This window comes from Thunnus thynnus, unplaced genomic scaffold (genome assembly GCF_963924715.1).
Source record: "Thunnus thynnus unplaced genomic scaffold, fThuThy2.1 SCAFFOLD_65, whole genome shotgun sequence".
In the NCBI taxonomy this organism is placed as follows: domain Eukaryota; kingdom Metazoa; phylum Chordata; class Actinopteri; order Scombriformes; family Scombridae; genus Thunnus; species Thunnus thynnus.
Window position 1 is genome coordinate 55,001 of NW_027095960.1, and position 13,653 is coordinate 68,653.

General features: G+C 57.2%; 40 non-coding genes and 1 pseudogene across 40 annotated transcripts in view; all 41 read left to right on the plus strand.

The window, feature by feature from the left end:
• LOC137179227 (5S ribosomal RNA) overlaps nt 1-44 on the plus strand; it is a 119-nt gene extending 75 nt beyond the window's left edge. Inside the window, exon 1 of the ribosomal RNA XR_010927614.1 lies at nt 1-44. This exon is cut by the window's left edge and continues 75 nt beyond it. This is a non-coding gene — a ribosomal RNA (5S ribosomal RNA).
• A 218-nt stretch (nt 45-262) lies between these two features.
• Nucleotides 263-381, plus strand: LOC137179228 (5S ribosomal RNA). Its single transcript, XR_010927615.1, has one exon. It is a non-coding gene; the product is annotated as a 5S ribosomal RNA (ribosomal RNA).
• Nucleotides 382-599: 218 nt separating this feature from the next.
• LOC137179229 (5S ribosomal RNA) lies at nt 600-718 on the plus strand. Its single transcript, XR_010927616.1, has one exon. It is a non-coding gene; the product is annotated as a 5S ribosomal RNA (ribosomal RNA).
• Nucleotides 719-936: 218 nt separating this feature from the next.
• Nucleotides 937-1,055, plus strand: LOC137179231 (5S ribosomal RNA). Its single transcript, XR_010927618.1, has one exon. It is a non-coding gene; the product is annotated as a 5S ribosomal RNA (ribosomal RNA).
• Nucleotides 1,056-1,273: 218 nt separating this feature from the next.
• On the plus strand, nt 1,274-1,392 carry LOC137179232 (5S ribosomal RNA). The gene has a single exon (XR_010927619.1). It is a non-coding gene; the product is annotated as a 5S ribosomal RNA (ribosomal RNA).
• A 218-nt stretch (nt 1,393-1,610) lies between these two features.
• Nucleotides 1,611-1,729, plus strand: LOC137179233 (5S ribosomal RNA). The gene has a single exon (XR_010927620.1). It is a non-coding gene; the product is annotated as a 5S ribosomal RNA (ribosomal RNA).
• Nucleotides 1,730-1,947: 218 nt separating this feature from the next.
• LOC137179234 (5S ribosomal RNA) lies at nt 1,948-2,066 on the plus strand. The gene has a single exon (XR_010927621.1). It is a non-coding gene; the product is annotated as a 5S ribosomal RNA (ribosomal RNA).
• Nucleotides 2,067-2,284: 218 nt separating this feature from the next.
• On the plus strand, nt 2,285-2,403 carry LOC137179235 (5S ribosomal RNA). Its single transcript, XR_010927622.1, has one exon. It is a non-coding gene; the product is annotated as a 5S ribosomal RNA (ribosomal RNA).
• Nucleotides 2,404-2,621: 218 nt separating this feature from the next.
• Nucleotides 2,622-2,740, plus strand: LOC137179237 (5S ribosomal RNA). Its single transcript, XR_010927623.1, has one exon. It is a non-coding gene; the product is annotated as a 5S ribosomal RNA (ribosomal RNA).
• A 218-nt stretch (nt 2,741-2,958) lies between these two features.
• LOC137179238 (5S ribosomal RNA) lies at nt 2,959-3,077 on the plus strand. The gene has a single exon (XR_010927624.1). It is a non-coding gene; the product is annotated as a 5S ribosomal RNA (ribosomal RNA).
• A 218-nt stretch (nt 3,078-3,295) lies between these two features.
• On the plus strand, nt 3,296-3,414 carry LOC137179239 (5S ribosomal RNA). The gene has a single exon (XR_010927625.1). It is a non-coding gene; the product is annotated as a 5S ribosomal RNA (ribosomal RNA).
• Nucleotides 3,415-3,632: 218 nt separating this feature from the next.
• On the plus strand, nt 3,633-3,751 carry LOC137179240 (5S ribosomal RNA). Its single transcript, XR_010927626.1, has one exon. It is a non-coding gene; the product is annotated as a 5S ribosomal RNA (ribosomal RNA).
• A 218-nt stretch (nt 3,752-3,969) lies between these two features.
• On the plus strand, nt 3,970-4,088 carry LOC137179241 (5S ribosomal RNA). Its single transcript, XR_010927627.1, has one exon. It is a non-coding gene; the product is annotated as a 5S ribosomal RNA (ribosomal RNA).
• Nucleotides 4,089-4,306: 218 nt separating this feature from the next.
• LOC137179243 (5S ribosomal RNA) lies at nt 4,307-4,425 on the plus strand. Its single transcript, XR_010927629.1, has one exon. It is a non-coding gene; the product is annotated as a 5S ribosomal RNA (ribosomal RNA).
• Nucleotides 4,426-4,643: 218 nt separating this feature from the next.
• On the plus strand, nt 4,644-4,762 carry LOC137179244 (5S ribosomal RNA). The gene has a single exon (XR_010927630.1). It is a non-coding gene; the product is annotated as a 5S ribosomal RNA (ribosomal RNA).
• A 218-nt stretch (nt 4,763-4,980) lies between these two features.
• Nucleotides 4,981-5,099, plus strand: LOC137179245 (5S ribosomal RNA). The gene has a single exon (XR_010927631.1). It is a non-coding gene; the product is annotated as a 5S ribosomal RNA (ribosomal RNA).
• Nucleotides 5,100-5,317: 218 nt separating this feature from the next.
• On the plus strand, nt 5,318-5,436 carry LOC137179246 (5S ribosomal RNA). The gene has a single exon (XR_010927632.1). It is a non-coding gene; the product is annotated as a 5S ribosomal RNA (ribosomal RNA).
• A 218-nt stretch (nt 5,437-5,654) lies between these two features.
• On the plus strand, nt 5,655-5,773 carry LOC137179247 (5S ribosomal RNA). The gene has a single exon (XR_010927633.1). It is a non-coding gene; the product is annotated as a 5S ribosomal RNA (ribosomal RNA).
• A 218-nt stretch (nt 5,774-5,991) lies between these two features.
• On the plus strand, nt 5,992-6,110 carry LOC137179248 (5S ribosomal RNA). The gene has a single exon (XR_010927634.1). It is a non-coding gene; the product is annotated as a 5S ribosomal RNA (ribosomal RNA).
• A 218-nt stretch (nt 6,111-6,328) lies between these two features.
• On the plus strand, nt 6,329-6,447 carry LOC137179249 (5S ribosomal RNA). Its single transcript, XR_010927635.1, has one exon. It is a non-coding gene; the product is annotated as a 5S ribosomal RNA (ribosomal RNA).
• A 218-nt stretch (nt 6,448-6,665) lies between these two features.
• On the plus strand, nt 6,666-6,784 carry LOC137179250 (5S ribosomal RNA). Its single transcript, XR_010927636.1, has one exon. It is a non-coding gene; the product is annotated as a 5S ribosomal RNA (ribosomal RNA).
• Nucleotides 6,785-7,002: 218 nt separating this feature from the next.
• Nucleotides 7,003-7,121, plus strand: LOC137179251 (5S ribosomal RNA). The gene has a single exon (XR_010927637.1). It is a non-coding gene; the product is annotated as a 5S ribosomal RNA (ribosomal RNA).
• A 218-nt stretch (nt 7,122-7,339) lies between these two features.
• LOC137179252 (5S ribosomal RNA) lies at nt 7,340-7,458 on the plus strand. Its single transcript, XR_010927638.1, has one exon. It is a non-coding gene; the product is annotated as a 5S ribosomal RNA (ribosomal RNA).
• Nucleotides 7,459-7,676: 218 nt separating this feature from the next.
• Nucleotides 7,677-7,795, plus strand: LOC137179254 (5S ribosomal RNA). The gene has a single exon (XR_010927640.1). It is a non-coding gene; the product is annotated as a 5S ribosomal RNA (ribosomal RNA).
• Nucleotides 7,796-8,013: 218 nt separating this feature from the next.
• LOC137179255 (5S ribosomal RNA) lies at nt 8,014-8,132 on the plus strand. The gene has a single exon (XR_010927641.1). It is a non-coding gene; the product is annotated as a 5S ribosomal RNA (ribosomal RNA).
• Nucleotides 8,133-8,350: 218 nt separating this feature from the next.
• On the plus strand, nt 8,351-8,469 carry LOC137179256 (5S ribosomal RNA). The gene has a single exon (XR_010927642.1). It is a non-coding gene; the product is annotated as a 5S ribosomal RNA (ribosomal RNA).
• A 218-nt stretch (nt 8,470-8,687) lies between these two features.
• On the plus strand, nt 8,688-8,806 carry LOC137179257 (5S ribosomal RNA). The gene has a single exon (XR_010927643.1). It is a non-coding gene; the product is annotated as a 5S ribosomal RNA (ribosomal RNA).
• A 218-nt stretch (nt 8,807-9,024) lies between these two features.
• On the plus strand, nt 9,025-9,143 carry LOC137179258 (5S ribosomal RNA). The gene has a single exon (XR_010927644.1). It is a non-coding gene; the product is annotated as a 5S ribosomal RNA (ribosomal RNA).
• Nucleotides 9,144-9,361: 218 nt separating this feature from the next.
• On the plus strand, nt 9,362-9,480 carry LOC137179259 (5S ribosomal RNA). The gene has a single exon (XR_010927645.1). It is a non-coding gene; the product is annotated as a 5S ribosomal RNA (ribosomal RNA).
• Nucleotides 9,481-9,698: 218 nt separating this feature from the next.
• On the plus strand, nt 9,699-9,817 carry LOC137179260 (5S ribosomal RNA). Its single transcript, XR_010927646.1, has one exon. It is a non-coding gene; the product is annotated as a 5S ribosomal RNA (ribosomal RNA).
• Nucleotides 9,818-10,027: 210 nt separating this feature from the next.
• On the plus strand, nt 10,028-10,146 carry LOC137179261 (5S ribosomal RNA). The gene has a single exon (XR_010927647.1). It is a non-coding gene; the product is annotated as a 5S ribosomal RNA (ribosomal RNA).
• A 210-nt stretch (nt 10,147-10,356) lies between these two features.
• LOC137179262 (5S ribosomal RNA) lies at nt 10,357-10,475 on the plus strand. The gene has a single exon (XR_010927648.1). It is a non-coding gene; the product is annotated as a 5S ribosomal RNA (ribosomal RNA).
• Nucleotides 10,476-10,693: 218 nt separating this feature from the next.
• On the plus strand, nt 10,694-10,812 carry LOC137179263 (5S ribosomal RNA). The gene has a single exon (XR_010927649.1). It is a non-coding gene; the product is annotated as a 5S ribosomal RNA (ribosomal RNA).
• Nucleotides 10,813-11,030: 218 nt separating this feature from the next.
• Nucleotides 11,031-11,139, plus strand: LOC137179411 (5S ribosomal RNA; annotated as a pseudogene).
• Nucleotides 11,140-11,357: 218 nt separating this feature from the next.
• Nucleotides 11,358-11,476, plus strand: LOC137179265 (5S ribosomal RNA). The gene has a single exon (XR_010927651.1). It is a non-coding gene; the product is annotated as a 5S ribosomal RNA (ribosomal RNA).
• Nucleotides 11,477-11,694: 218 nt separating this feature from the next.
• LOC137179266 (5S ribosomal RNA) lies at nt 11,695-11,813 on the plus strand. The gene has a single exon (XR_010927652.1). It is a non-coding gene; the product is annotated as a 5S ribosomal RNA (ribosomal RNA).
• A 218-nt stretch (nt 11,814-12,031) lies between these two features.
• On the plus strand, nt 12,032-12,150 carry LOC137179267 (5S ribosomal RNA). Its single transcript, XR_010927653.1, has one exon. It is a non-coding gene; the product is annotated as a 5S ribosomal RNA (ribosomal RNA).
• Nucleotides 12,151-12,360: 210 nt separating this feature from the next.
• LOC137179268 (5S ribosomal RNA) lies at nt 12,361-12,479 on the plus strand. The gene has a single exon (XR_010927654.1). It is a non-coding gene; the product is annotated as a 5S ribosomal RNA (ribosomal RNA).
• A 218-nt stretch (nt 12,480-12,697) lies between these two features.
• On the plus strand, nt 12,698-12,816 carry LOC137179269 (5S ribosomal RNA). The gene has a single exon (XR_010927655.1). It is a non-coding gene; the product is annotated as a 5S ribosomal RNA (ribosomal RNA).
• A 218-nt stretch (nt 12,817-13,034) lies between these two features.
• On the plus strand, nt 13,035-13,153 carry LOC137179347 (5S ribosomal RNA). The gene has a single exon (XR_010927730.1). It is a non-coding gene; the product is annotated as a 5S ribosomal RNA (ribosomal RNA).
• Nucleotides 13,154-13,371: 218 nt separating this feature from the next.
• Nucleotides 13,372-13,490, plus strand: LOC137179271 (5S ribosomal RNA). The gene has a single exon (XR_010927657.1). It is a non-coding gene; the product is annotated as a 5S ribosomal RNA (ribosomal RNA).
• Nucleotides 13,491-13,653: the final 163 nt, after the last annotated feature.

The following is a 13,653-nucleotide window of genomic DNA, read 5'->3' on the forward strand; positions in this document are numbered from 1 at the left end:
TACTTGGATGGGAGACCGCCTGGGAATACCAGGTGCTGTAAGCTTTTTCACTTTTCTCCACAAGCTCCTGCCGTGTTTAACGTAGGGATCCTCTCTGGTTTTCCTCCGTGTCTTTGCAGAACTGTGCGCGGGAGTCCCACTCTCTGGTATTTCTCCGACGGAGGAACGGATCGGAACGCTCTCAGCGCAGCTGCCGCCTGGGCGTTGAAGGCGCGTCTGACGAGCGACATCCCTAAAAGGCCCATGCGTGGTACCTTGGACAGCTTACGGCCATACCACCCTGAACACGCCCGATCTCGTCTGATCTCGGAAGCTAAGCAGGGTCGGGCCTGGTTAGTACTTGGATGGGAGACCGCCTGGGAATACCAGGTGCTGTAAGCTTTTTCACTTTTCTCCACAAGCTCCTGCCGTGTTTAACGTAGGGATCCTCTCTCGTTCTACTCCGTGTCTTTGCAGAACTGTGCGCGGGAGTCCCACTCTCTGGTATTTCTCCGACGGAGGAACGGATCGGAACGCTCTCAGCGCAGCTGCCGCCTGGGCGTTGAAGGCGCGTCTGACGAGCGACATCCCTAAAAGGCCCATGCGTGGTACCTTGGACAGCTTACGGCCATACCACCCTGAACACGCCCGATCTCGTCTGATCTCGGAAGCTAAGCAGGGTCGGGCCTGGTTAGTACTTGGATGGGAGACCGCCTGGGAATACCAGGTGCTGTAAGCTTTTTCACTTTTCTCCACAAGCTCCTGCCGTGTTTAACGTAGGGATCCTCTCTCGTTCTACTCCGTGTCTTTGCAGAACTGTGCGCGGGAGTCCCACTCTCTGGTATTTCTCCGACGGAGGAAAGGATCGGAGCGCTCTCAGCGCAGCTGCCGCCTGGGCGTTGAAGGCGCGTCTGACGAGCGACATCCCTAAAAGGCCCATGCGTGGTACCTTGGACAGCTTACGGCCATACCACCCTGAACACGCCCGATCTCGTCTGATCTCGGAAGCTAAGCAGGGTCGGGCCTGGTTAGTACTTGGATGGGAGACCGCCTGGGAATACCAGGTGCTGTAAGCTTTTTCACTTTTCTCCACAAGCTCCTGCCGTGTTTAACGTAGGGATCCTCTCTGGTTTTCCTCCGTGTCTTTGCAGAACTGTGCGCGGGAGTCCCACTCTCTGGTATTTCTCCGACGGAGGAACGGATCGGAACGCTCTCAGCGCAGCTGCCGCCTGGGCGTTGAAGGCGCGTCTGACGAGCGACATCCCTAAAAGGCCCATGCGTGGTACCTTGGACAGCTTACGGCCATACCACCCTGAACACGCCCGATCTCGTCTGATCTCGGAAGCTAAGCAGGGTCGGGCCTGGTTAGTACTTGGATGGGAGACCGCCTGGGAATACCAGGTGCTGTAAGCTTTTTCACTTTTCTCCACAAGCTCCTGCCGTGTTTAACGTAGGGATCCTCTCTGGTTTTCCTCCGTGTCTTTGCAGAACTGTGCGCGGGAGTCCCACTCTCTGGTATTTCTCCGACGGAGGAACGGATCGGAACGCTCTCAGCGCAGCTGCCGCCTGGGCGTTGAAGGCGCGTCTGACGAGCGACATCCCTAAAAGGCCCATGCGTGGTACCTTGGACAGCTTACGGCCATACCACCCTGAACACGCCCGATCTCGTCTGATCTCGGAAGCTAAGCAGGGTCGGGCCTGGTTAGTACTTGGATGGGAGACCGCCTGGGAATACCAGGTGCTGTAAGCTTTTTCACTTTTCTCCACAAGCTCCTGCCGTGTTTAACGTAGGGATCCTCTCTCGTTCTACTCCGTGTCTTTGCAGAACTGTGCGCGGGAGTCCCACTCTCTGGTATTTCTCCGACGGAGGAACGGATCGGAACGCTCTCAGCGCAGCTGCCGCCTGGGCGTTGAAGGCGCGTCTGACGAGCGACATCCCTAAAAGGCCCATGCGTGGTACCTTGGACAGCTTACGGCCATACCACCCTGAACACGCCCGATCTCGTCTGATCTCGGAAGCTAAGCAGGGTCGGGCCTGGTTAGTACTTGGATGGGAGACCGCCTGGGAATACCAGGTGCTGTAAGCTTTTTCACTTTTCTCCACAAGCTCCTGCCGTGTTTAACGTAGGGATCCTCTCTGGTTTTCCTCCGTGTCTTTGCAGAACTGTGCGCGGGAGTCCCACTCTCTGGTATTTCTCCGACGGAGGAACGGATCGGAACGCTCTCAGCGCAGCTGCCGCCTGGGCGTTGAAGGCGCGTCTGACGAGCGACATCCCTAAAAGGCCCATGCGTGGTACCTTGGACAGCTTACGGCCATACCACCCTGAACACGCCCGATCTCGTCTGATCTCGGAAGCTAAGCAGGGTCGGGCCTGGTTAGTACTTGGATGGGAGACCGCCTGGGAATACCAGGTGCTGTAAGCTTTTTCACTTTTCTCCACAAGCTCCTGCCGTGTTTAACGTAGGGATCCTCTCTGGTTTTCCTCCGTGTCTTTGCAGAACTGTGCGCGGGAGTCCCACTCTCTGGTATTTCTCCGACGGAGGAACGGATCGGAACGCTCTCAGCGCAGCTGCCGCCTGGGCGTTGAAGGCGCGTCTGACGAGCGACATCCCTAAAAGGCCCATGCGTGGTACCTTGGACAGCTTACGGCCATACCACCCTGAACACGCCCGATCTCGTCTGATCTCGGAAGCTAAGCAGGGTCGGGCCTGGTTAGTACTTGGATGGGAGACCGCCTGGGAATACCAGGTGCTGTAAGCTTTTTCACTTTTCTCCACAAGCTCCTGCCGTGTTTAACGTAGGGATCCTCTCTGGTTTTCCTCCGTGTCTTTGCAGAACTGTGCGCGGGAGTCCCACTCTCTGGTATTTCTCCGACGGAGGAACGGATCGGAACGCTCTCAGCGCAGCTGCCGCCTGGGCGTTGAAGGCGCGTCTGACGAGCGACATCCCTAAAAGGCCCATGCGTGGTACCTTGGACAGCTTACGGCCATACCACCCTGAACACGCCCGATCTCGTCTGATCTCGGAAGCTAAGCAGGGTCGGGCCTGGTTAGTACTTGGATGGGAGACCGCCTGGGAATACCAGGTGCTGTAAGCTTTTTCACTTTTCTCCACAAGCTCCTGCCGTGTTTAACGTAGGGATCCTCTCTCGTTCTACTCCGTGTCTTTGCAGAACTGTGCGCGGGAGTCCCACTCTCTGGTATTTCTCCGACGGAGGAACGGATCGGAACGCTCTCAGCGCAGCTGCCGCCTGGGCGTTGAAGGCGCGTCTGACGAGCGACATCCCTAAAAGGCCCATGCGTGGTACCTTGGACAGCTTACGGCCATACCACCCTGAACACGCCCGATCTCGTCTGATCTCGGAAGCTAAGCAGGGTCGGGCCTGGTTAGTACTTGGATGGGAGACCGCCTGGGAATACCAGGTGCTGTAAGCTTTTTCACTTTTCTCCACAAGCTCCTGCCGTGTTTAACGTAAGGATCCTCTCTCGTTCTACTCCGTGTCTTTGCAGAACTGTGCGCGGGAGTCCCACTCTCTGGTATTTCTCCGACGGAGGAACGGATCGGAACGCTCTCAGCGCAGCTGCCGCCTGGGCGTTGAAGGCGCGTCTGACGAGCGACATCCCTAAAAGGCCCATGCGTGGTACCTTGGACAGCTTACGGCCATACCACCCTGAACACGCCCGATCTCGTCTGATCTCGGAAGCTAAGCAGGGTCGGGCCTGGTTAGTACTTGGATGGGAGACCGCCTGGGAATACCAGGTGCTGTAAGCTTTTTCACTTTTCTCCACAAGCTCCTGCCGTGTTTAACGTAGGGATCCTCTCTGGTTTTCCTCCGTGTCTTTGCAGAACTGTGCGCGGGAGTCCCACTCTCTGGTATGTCTCCGACGGAGGAACGGATCGGAACGCTCTCAGCGCAGCTGCCGCCTGGGCGTTGAAGGCGCGTCTGACGAGCGACATCCCTAAAAGGCCCATGCGTGGTACCTTGGACAGCTTACGGCCATACCACCCTGAACACGCCCGATCTCGTCTGATCTCGGAAGCTAAGCAGGGTCGGGCCTGGTTAGTACTTGGATGGGAGACCGCCTGGGAATACCAGGTGCTGTAAGCTTTTTCACTTTTCTCCACAAGCTCCTGCCGTGTTTAACGTAGGGATCCTCTCTGGTTTTCCTCCGTGTCTTTGCAGAACTGTGCGCGGGAGTCCCACTCTCTGGTATTTCTCCGACGGAGGAACGGATCGGAACGCTCTCAGCGCAGCTGCCGCCTGGGCGTTGAAGGCGCGTCTGACGAGCGACATCCCTAAAAGGCCCATGCGTGGTACCTTGGACAGCTTACGGCCATACCACCCTGAACACGCCCGATCTCGTCTGATCTCGGAAGCTAAGCAGGGTCGGGCCTGGTTAGTACTTGGATGGGAGACCGCCTGGGAATACCAGGTGCTGTAAGCTTTTTCACTTTTCTCCACAAGCTCCTGCCGTGTTTAACGTAGGGATCCTCTCTGGTTTTCCTCCGTGTCTTTGCAGAACTGTGCGCGGGAGTCCCACTCTCTGGTATTTCTCCGACGGAGGAACGGATCGGAACGCTCTCAGCGCAGCTGCCGCCTGGGCGTTGAAGGCGCGTCTGACGAGCGACATCCCTAAAAGGCCCATGCGTGGTACCTTGGACAGCTTACGGCCATACCACCCTGAACACGCCCGATCTCGTCTGATCTCGGAAGCTAAGCAGGGTCGGGCCTGGTTAGTACTTGGATGGGAGACCGCCTGGGAATACCAGGTGCTGTAAGCTTTTTCACTTTTCTCCACAAGCTCCTGCCGTGTTTAACGTAGGGATCCTCTCTGGTTTTCCTCCGTGTCTTTGCAGAACTGTGCGCGGGAGTCCCACTCTCTGGTATTTCTCCGACGGAGGAACGGATCGGAACGCTCTCAGCGCAGCTGCCGCCTGGGCGTTGAAGGCGCGTCTGACGAGCGACATCCCTAAAAGGCCCATGCGTGGTACCTTGGACAGCTTACGGCCATACCACCCTGAACACGCCCGATCTCGTCTGATCTCGGAAGCTAAGCAGGGTCGGGCCTGGTTAGTACTTGGATGGGAGACCGCCTGGGAATACCAGGTGCTGTAAGCTTTTTCACTTTTCTCCACAAGCTCCTGCCGTGTTTAACGTAGGGATCCTCTCTGGTTTTCCTCCGTGTCTTTGCAGAACTGTGCGCGGGAGTCCCACTCTCTGGTATTTCTCCGACGGAGGAACGGATCGGAACGCTCTCAGCGCAGCTGCCGCCTGGGCGTTGAAGGCGCGTCTGACGAGCGACATCCCTAAAAGGCCCATGCGTGGTACCTTGGACAGCTTACGGCCATACCACCCTGAACACGCCCGATCTCGTCTGATCTCGGAAGCTAAGCAGGGTCGGGCCTGGTTAGTACTTGGATGGGAGACCGCCTGGGAATACCAGGTGCTGTAAGCTTTTTCACTTTTCTCCACAAGCTCCTGCCGTGTTTAACGTAGGGATCCTCTCTCGTTCTACTCCGTGTCTTTGCAGAACTGTGCGCGGGAGTCCCACTCTCTGGTATTTCTCCGACGGAGGAACGGATCGGAACGCTCTCAGCGCAGCTGCCGCCTGCGCGTTGAAGGCGCGTCTGACGAGCGACATCCCTAAAAGGCCCATGCGTGGTACCTTGGACAGCTTACGGCCATACCACCCTGAACACGCCCGATCTCGTCTGATCTCGGAAGCTAAGCAGGGTCGGGCCTGGTTAGTACTTGGATGGGAGACCGCCTGGGAATACCAGGTGCTGTAAGCTTTTTCACTTTTCTCCACAAGCTCCTGCCGTGTTTAACGTAGGGATCCTCTCTGGTTTTCCTCCGTGTCTTTGCAGAACTGTGCGCGGGAGTCCCACTCTCTGGTATTTCTCCGACGGAGGAACGGATCGGAACGCTCTCAGCGCAGCTGCCGCCTGGGCGTTGAAGGCGCGTCTGACGAGCGACATCCCTAAAAGGCCCATGCGTGGTACCTTGGACAGCTTACGGCCATACCACCCTGAACACGCCCGATCTCGTCTGATCTCGGAAGCTAAGCAGGGTCGGGCCTGGTTAGTACTTGGATGGGAGACCGCCTGGGAATACCAGGTGCTGTAAGCTTTTTCACTTTTCTCCACAAGCTCCTGCCGTGTTTAACGTAGGGATCCTCTCTCGTTCTACTCCGTGTCTTTGCAGAACTGTGCGCGGGAGTCCCACTCTCTGGTATTTCTCCGACGGAGGAACGGATCGGAACGCTCTCAGCGCAGCTGCCGCCTCGGCGTTGAAGGCGCGTCTGACGAGCGACATCCCTAAAAGGCCCATGCGTGGTACCTTGGACAGCTTACGGCCATACCACCCTGAACACGCCCGATCTCGTCTGATCTCGGAAGCTAAGCAGGGTCGGGCCTGGTTAGTACTTGGATGGGAGACCGCCTGGGAATACCAGGTGCTGTAAGCTTTTTCACTTTTCTCCACAAGCTCCTGCCGTGTTTAACGTAGGGATCCTCTCTGGTTTTCCTCCGTGTCTTTGCAGAACTGTGCGCGGGAGTCCCACTCTCTGGTATTTCTCCGACGGAGGAACGGATCGGAACGCTCTCAGCGCAGCTGCCGCCTGGGCGTTGAAGGCGCGTCTGACGAGCGACATCCCTAAAAGGCCCATGCGTGGTACCTTGGACAGCTTACGGCCATACCACCCTGAACACGCCCGATCTCGTCTGATCTCGGAAGCTAAGCAGGGTCGGGCCTGGTTAGTACTTGGATGGGAGACCGCCTGGGAATACCAGGTGCTGTAAGCTTTTTCACTTTTCTCCACAAGCTCCTGCCGTGTTTAACGTAGGGATCCTCTCTCGTTCTACTCCGTGTCTTTGCAGAACTGTGCGCGGGAGTCCCACTCTCTGGTATTTCTCCGACGGAGGAACGGATCGGAGCGCTCTCAGCGCAGCTGCCGCCTGGGCGTTGAAGGCGCGTCTGACGAGCGACATCCCTAAAAGGCCCATGCGTGGTACCTTGGACAGCTTACGGCCATACCACCCTGAACACGCCCGATCTCGTCTGATCTCGGAAGCTAAGCAGGGTCGGGCCTGGTTAGTACTTGGATGGGAGACCGCCTGGGAATACCAGGTGCTGTAAGCTTTTTCACTTTTCTCCACAAGCTCCTGCCGTGTTTAACGTAGGGATCCTCTCTGGTTTTCCTCCGTGTCTTTGCAGAACTGTGCGCGGGAGTCCCACTCTCTGGTATTTCTCCGACGGAGGAACGGATCGGAACGCTCTCAGCGCAGCTGCCGCCTGGGCGTTGAAGGCGCGTCTGACGAGCGACATCCCTAAAAGGCCCATGCGTGGTACCTTGGACAGCTTACGGCCATACCACCCTGAACACGCCCGATCTCGTCTGATCTCGGAAGCTAAGCAGGGTCGGGCCTGGTTAGTACTTGGATGGGAGACCGCCTGGGAATACCAGGTGCTGTAAGCTTTTTCACTTTTCTCCACAAGCTCCTGCCGTGTTTAACGTAGGGATCCTCTCTGGTTTTCCTCCGTGTCTTTGCAGAACTGTGCGCGGGAGTCCCACTCTCTGGTATTTCTCCGACGGAGGAACGGATCGGAACGCTCTCAGCGCAGCTGCCGCCTGGGCGTTGAAGGCGCGTCTGACGAGCGACATCCCTAAAAGGCCCATGCGTGGTACCTTGGACAGCTTACGGCCATACCACCCTGAACACGCCCGATCTCGTCTGATCTCGGAAGCTAAGCAGGGTCGGGCCTGGTTAGTACTTGGATGGGAGACCGCCTGGGAATACCAGGTGCTGTAAGCTTTTTCACTTTTCTCCACAAGCTCCTGCCGTGTTTAACGTAGGGATCCTCTCTCGTTCTACTCCGTGTCTTTGCAGAACTGTGCGCGGGAGTCCCACTCTCTGGTATTTCTCCGACGGAGGAACGGATCGGAACGCTCTCAGCGCAGCTGCCGCCTGGGCGTTGAAGGCGCGTCTGACGAGCGACATCCCTAAAAGGCCCATGCGTGGTACCTTGGACAGCTTACGGCCATACCACCCTGAACACGCCCGATCTCGTCTGATCTCGGAAGCTAAGCAGGGTCGGGCCTGGTTAGTACTTGGATGGGAGACCGCCTGGGAATACCAGGTGCTGTAAGCTTTTTCACTTTTCTCCACAAGCTCCTGCCGTGTTTAACGTAGGGATCCTCTCTGGTTTTCCTCCGTGTCTTTGCAGAACTGTGCGCGGGAGTCCCACTCTCTGGTATTTCTCCGACGGAGGAACGGATCGGAACGCTCTCAGCGCAGCTGCCGCCTGGGCGTTGAAGGCGCGTCTGACGAGCGACATCCCTAAAAGGCCCATGCGTGGTACCTTGGACAGCTTACGGCCATACCACCCTGAACACGCCCGATCTCGTCTGATCTCGGAAGCTAAGCAGGGTCGGGCCTGGTTAGTACTTGGATGGGAGACCGCCTGGGAATACCAGGTGCTGTAAGCTTTTTCACTTTTCTCCACAAGCTCCTGCCGTGTTTAACGTAGGGATCCTCTCTGGTTTTCCTCCGTGTCTTTGCAGAACTGTGCGCGGGAGTCCCACTCTCTGGTATTTCTCCGACGGAGGAACGGATCGGAACGCTCTCAGCGCAGCTGCCGCCTGGGCGTTGAAGGCGCGTCTGACGAGCGACATCCCTAAAAGGCCCATGCGTGGTACCTTGGACAGCTTACGGCCATACCACCCTGAACACGCCCGATCTCGTCTGATCTCGGAAGCTAAGCAGGGTCGGGCCTGGTTAGTACTTGGATGGGAGACCGCCTGGGAATACCAGGTGCTGTAAGCTTTTTCACTTTTCTCCACAAGCTCCTGCCGTGTTTAACGTAGGGATCCTCTCTGGTTTTCCTCCGTGTCTTTGCAGAACTGTGCGCGGGAGTCCCACTCTCTGGTATTTCTCCGACGGAGGAACGGATCGGAACGCTCTCAGCGCAGCTGCCGCCTGGGCGTTGAAGGCGCGTCTGACGAGCGACATCCCTAAAAGGCCCATGCGTGGTACCTTGGACAGCTTACGGCCATACCACCCTGAACACGCCCGATCTCGTCTGATCTCGGAAGCTAAGCAGGGTCGGGCCTGGTTAGTACTTGGATGGGAGACCGCCTGGGAATACCAGGTGCTGTAAGCTTTTTCACTTTTCTCCACAAGCTCCTGCCGTGTTTAACGTAGGGATCCTCTCTCGTTCTACTCCGTGTCTTTGCAGAACTGTGCGCGGGAGTCCCACTCTCTGGTATTTCTCCGACGGAGGAACGGATCGGAACGCTCTCAGCGCAGCTGCCGCCTGGGCGTTGAAGGCGCGTCTGACGAGCGACATCCCTAAAAGGCCCATGCGTGGTACCTTGGACAGCTTACGGCCATACCACCCTGAACACGCCCGATCTCGTCTGATCTCGGAAGCTAAGCAGGGTCGGGCCTGGTTAGTACTTGGATGGGAGACCGCCTGGGAATACCAGGTGCTGTAAGCTTTTTCACTTTTCTCCACAAGCTCCTGCCGTGTTTAACGTAGGGATCCTCTCTCGTTCTACTCCGTGTCTTTGCAGAACTGTGCGCGGGAGTCCCACTCTCTGGTATTTCTCCGACGGAGGAACGGATCGGAACGCTCTCAGCGCAGCTGCCGCCTGGGCGTTGAAGGCGCGTCTGACGAGCGACATCCCTAAAAGGCCCATGCGTGGTACCTTGGACAGCTTACGGCCATACCACCCTGAACACGCCCGATCTCGTCTGATCTCGGAAGCTAAGCAGGGTCGGGCCTGGTTAGTACTTGGATGGGAGACCGCCTGGGAATACCAGGTGCTGTAAGCTTTTTCACTTTTCTCCACAAGCTCCTGCCGTGTTTAACGTAGGGATCCTCTCTGGTTTTCCTCCGTGTCTTTGCAGAACTGTGCGCGGGAGTCCCACTCTCTGGTATTTCTCCGACGGATCGGAACGCTCTCAGCGCAGCTGCCGCCTGGGCGTTGAAGGCGCGTCTGACGAGCGACATCCCTAAAAGGCCCATGCGTGGTACCTTGGACAGCTTACGGCCATACCACCCTGAACACGCCCGATCTCGTCTGATCTCGGAAGCTAAGCAGGGTCGGGCCTGGTTAGTACTTGGATGGGAGACCGCCTGGGAATACCAGGTGCTGTAAGCTTTTTCACTTTTCTCCACAAGCTCCTGCCGTGTTTAACGTAGGGATCCTCTCTGGTTTTCCTCCGTGTCTTTGCAGAACTGTGCGCGGGAGTCCCACTCTCTGGTATTTCTCCGACGGATCGGAACGCTCTCAGCGCAGCTGCCGCCTGGGCGTTGAAGGCGCGTCTGACGAGCGACATCCCTAAAAGGCCCATGCGTGGTACCTTGGACAGCTTACGGCCATACCACCCTGAACACGCCCGATCTCGTCTGATCTCGGAAGCTAAGCAGGGTCGGGCCTGGTTAGTACTTGGATGGGAGACCGCCTGGGAATACCAGGTGCTGTAAGCTTTTTCACTTTTCTCCACAAGCTCCTGCCGTGTTTAACGTAGGGATCCTCTCTGGTTTTCCTCCGTGTCTTTGCAGAACTGTGCGCGGGAGTCCCACTCTCTGGTATTTCTCCGACGGAGGAACGGATCGGAACGCTCTCAGCGCAGCTGCCGCCTGGGCGTTGAAGGCGCGTCTGACGAGCGACATCCCTAAAAGGCCCATGCGTGGTACCTTGGACAGCTTACGGCCATACCACCCTGAACACGCCCGATCTCGTCTGATCTCGGAAGCTAAGCAGGGTCGGGCCTGGTTAGTACTTGGATGGGAGACCGCCTGGGAATACCAGGTGCTGTAAGCTTTTTCACTTTTCTCCACAAGCTCCTGCCGTGTTTAACGTAGGGATCCTCTCTGGTTTTCCTCCGTGTCTTTGCAGAACTGTGCGCGGGAGTCCCACTCTCTGGTATTTCTCCGACGGAGGAACGGATCGGAACGCTCTCAGCGCAGCTGCCGCCTGGGCGTTGAAGGCGCGTCTGACGAGCGACATCCCTAAAAGGCCCATGCGTGGTACCTTGGACAGCTTACGGCCATACCACCCTGAACACGCCTGATCTCGGAAGCTAAGCAGGGTCGGGCCTGGTTAGTACTTGGATGGGAGACCGCCTGGGAATACCAGGTGCTGTAAGCTTTTTCACTTTTCTCCACAAGCTCCTGCCGTGTTTAACGTAGGGATCCTCTCTGGTTTTCCTCCGTGTCTTTGCAGAACTGTGCGCGGGAGTCCCACTCTCTGGTATTTCTCCGACGGAGGAACGGATCGGAACGCTCTCAGCGCAGCTGCCGCCTGGGCGTTGAAGGCGCGTCTGACGAGCGACATCCCTAAAAGGCCCATGCGTGGTACCTTGGACAGCTTACGGCCATACCACCCTGAACACGCCCGATCTCGTCTGATCTCGGAAGCTAAGCAGGGTCGGGCCTGGTTAGTACTTGGATGGGAGACCGCCTGGGAATACCAGGTGCTGTAAGCTTTTTCACTTTTCTCCACAAGCTCCTGCCGTGTTTAACGTAGGGATCCTCTCTGGTTTTCCTCCGTGTCTTTGCAGAACTGTGCGCGGGAGTCCCACTCTCTGGTATTTCTCCGACGGAGGAACGGATCGGAACGCTCTCAGCGCAGCTGCCGCCTGGGCGTTGAAGGCGCGTCTGACGAGCGACATCCCTAAAAGGCCCATGCGTGGTACCTTGGACAGCTTACGGCCATACCACCCTGAACACGCCCGATCTCGTCTGATCTCGGAAGCTAAGCAGGGTCGGGCCTGGTTAGTACTTGGATGGGAGACCGCCTGGGAATACCAGGTGCTGTAAGCTTTTTCACTTTTCTCCACAAGCTCCTGCCGTGTTTAACGTAGGGATCCTCTCTCGTTCTACTCCGTGTCTTTGCAGAACTGTGCGCGGGAGTCCCACTCTCTGGTATTTCTCCGACGGAGGAACGGATCGGAACGCTCTCAGCGCAGCTGCCGCCTGGGCGTTGAAGGCGCGTCTGACGAGCGACATCCCTAAAAGGCCCATGCGTGGTACCTTGGACAGCTTACGGCCATACCACCCTGAACACGCCCGATCTCGTCTGATCTCGGAAGCTAAGCAGGGTCGGGCCTGGTTAGTACTTGGATGGGAGACCGCCTGGGAATACCAGGTGCTGTAAGCTTTTTCACTTTTCTCCACAAGCTCCTGCCGTGTTTAACGTAGGGATCCTCTCTGGTTTTCCTCCGTGTCTTTGCAGAACTGTGCGCGGGAGTCCCACTCTCTGGTATTTCTCCGACGGATCGGAACGCTCTCAGCGCAGCTGCCGCCTGGGCGTTGAAGGCGCGTCTGACGAGCGACATCCCTAAAAGGCCCATGCGTGGTACCTTGGACAGCTTACGGCCATACCACCCTGAACACGCCCGATCTCGTCTGATCTCGGAAGCTAAGCAGGGTCGGGCCTGGTTAGTACTTGGATGGGAGACCGCCTGGGAATACCAGGTGCTGTAAGCTTTTTCACTTTTCTCCACAAGCTCCTGCCGTGTTTAACGTAGGGATCCTCTCTGGTTTTCCTCCGTGTCTTTGCAGAACTGTGCGCGGGAGTCCCACTCTCTGGTATTTCTCCGACGGAGGAACGGATCGGAACGCTCTCAGCGCAGCTGCCGCCTGGGCGTTGAAGGCGCGTCTGACGAGCGACATCCCTAAAAGGCCCATGCGTGGTACCTTGGACAGCTTACGGCCATACCACCCTGAACACGCCCGATCTCGTCTGATCTCGGAAGCTAAGCAGGGTCGGGCCTGGTTAGTACTTGGATGGGAGACCGCCTGGGAATACCAGGTGCTGTAAGCTTTTTCACTTTTCTCCACAAGCTCCTGCCGTGTTTAACGTAGGGATCCTCTCTGGTTTTCCTCCGTGTCTTTGCAGAACTGTGCGCGGGAGTCCCACTCTCTGGTATTTCTCCGACGGAGGAACGGATCGGAACGCTCTCAGCGCAGCTGCCGCCTGGGCGTTGAAGGCGCGTCTGACGAGCGACATCCCTAAAAGGCCCATGCGTGGTACCTTGGACAGCTTACGGCCATACCACCCTGAACACGCCTGATCTCGTCTGATCTCGGAAGCTAAGCAGGGTCGGGCCTGGTTAGTACTTGGATGGGAGACCGCCTGGGAATACCAGGTGCTGTAAGCTTTTTCACTTTTCTCCACAAGCTCCTGCCGTGTTTAACGTAGGGATCCTCTCTGGTTTTCCTCCGTGTCTTTGCAGAACTGTGCGCGGGAGTCCCACTCTCTGGTATTTCTCCGACGGAGGAACGGATCGGAACGCTCTCAGCGCAGCTGCCGCCTGGGCGTTGAAGGCGCGTCTGACGAGCGACATCCCTAAAAGGCCCATGCGTGGTACCTTGGACAGCTTACGGCCATACCACCCTGAACACGCCCGATCTCGTCTGATCTCGGAAGCTAAGCAGGGTCGGGCCTGGTTAGTACTTGGATGGGAGACCGCCTGGGAATACCAGGTGCTGTAAGCTTTTTCACTTTTCTCCACAAGCTCCTGCCGTGTTTAACGTAGGGATCCTCTCTCGTTCTACTCCGTGTCTTTGCAGAACTGTGCGCGGGAGTCCCACTCTCTGGTATTTCTCCGACGGAGGAACGGATCGGAACGCTCTCAGCGCAGCTGCCGCCTGGGCGTTG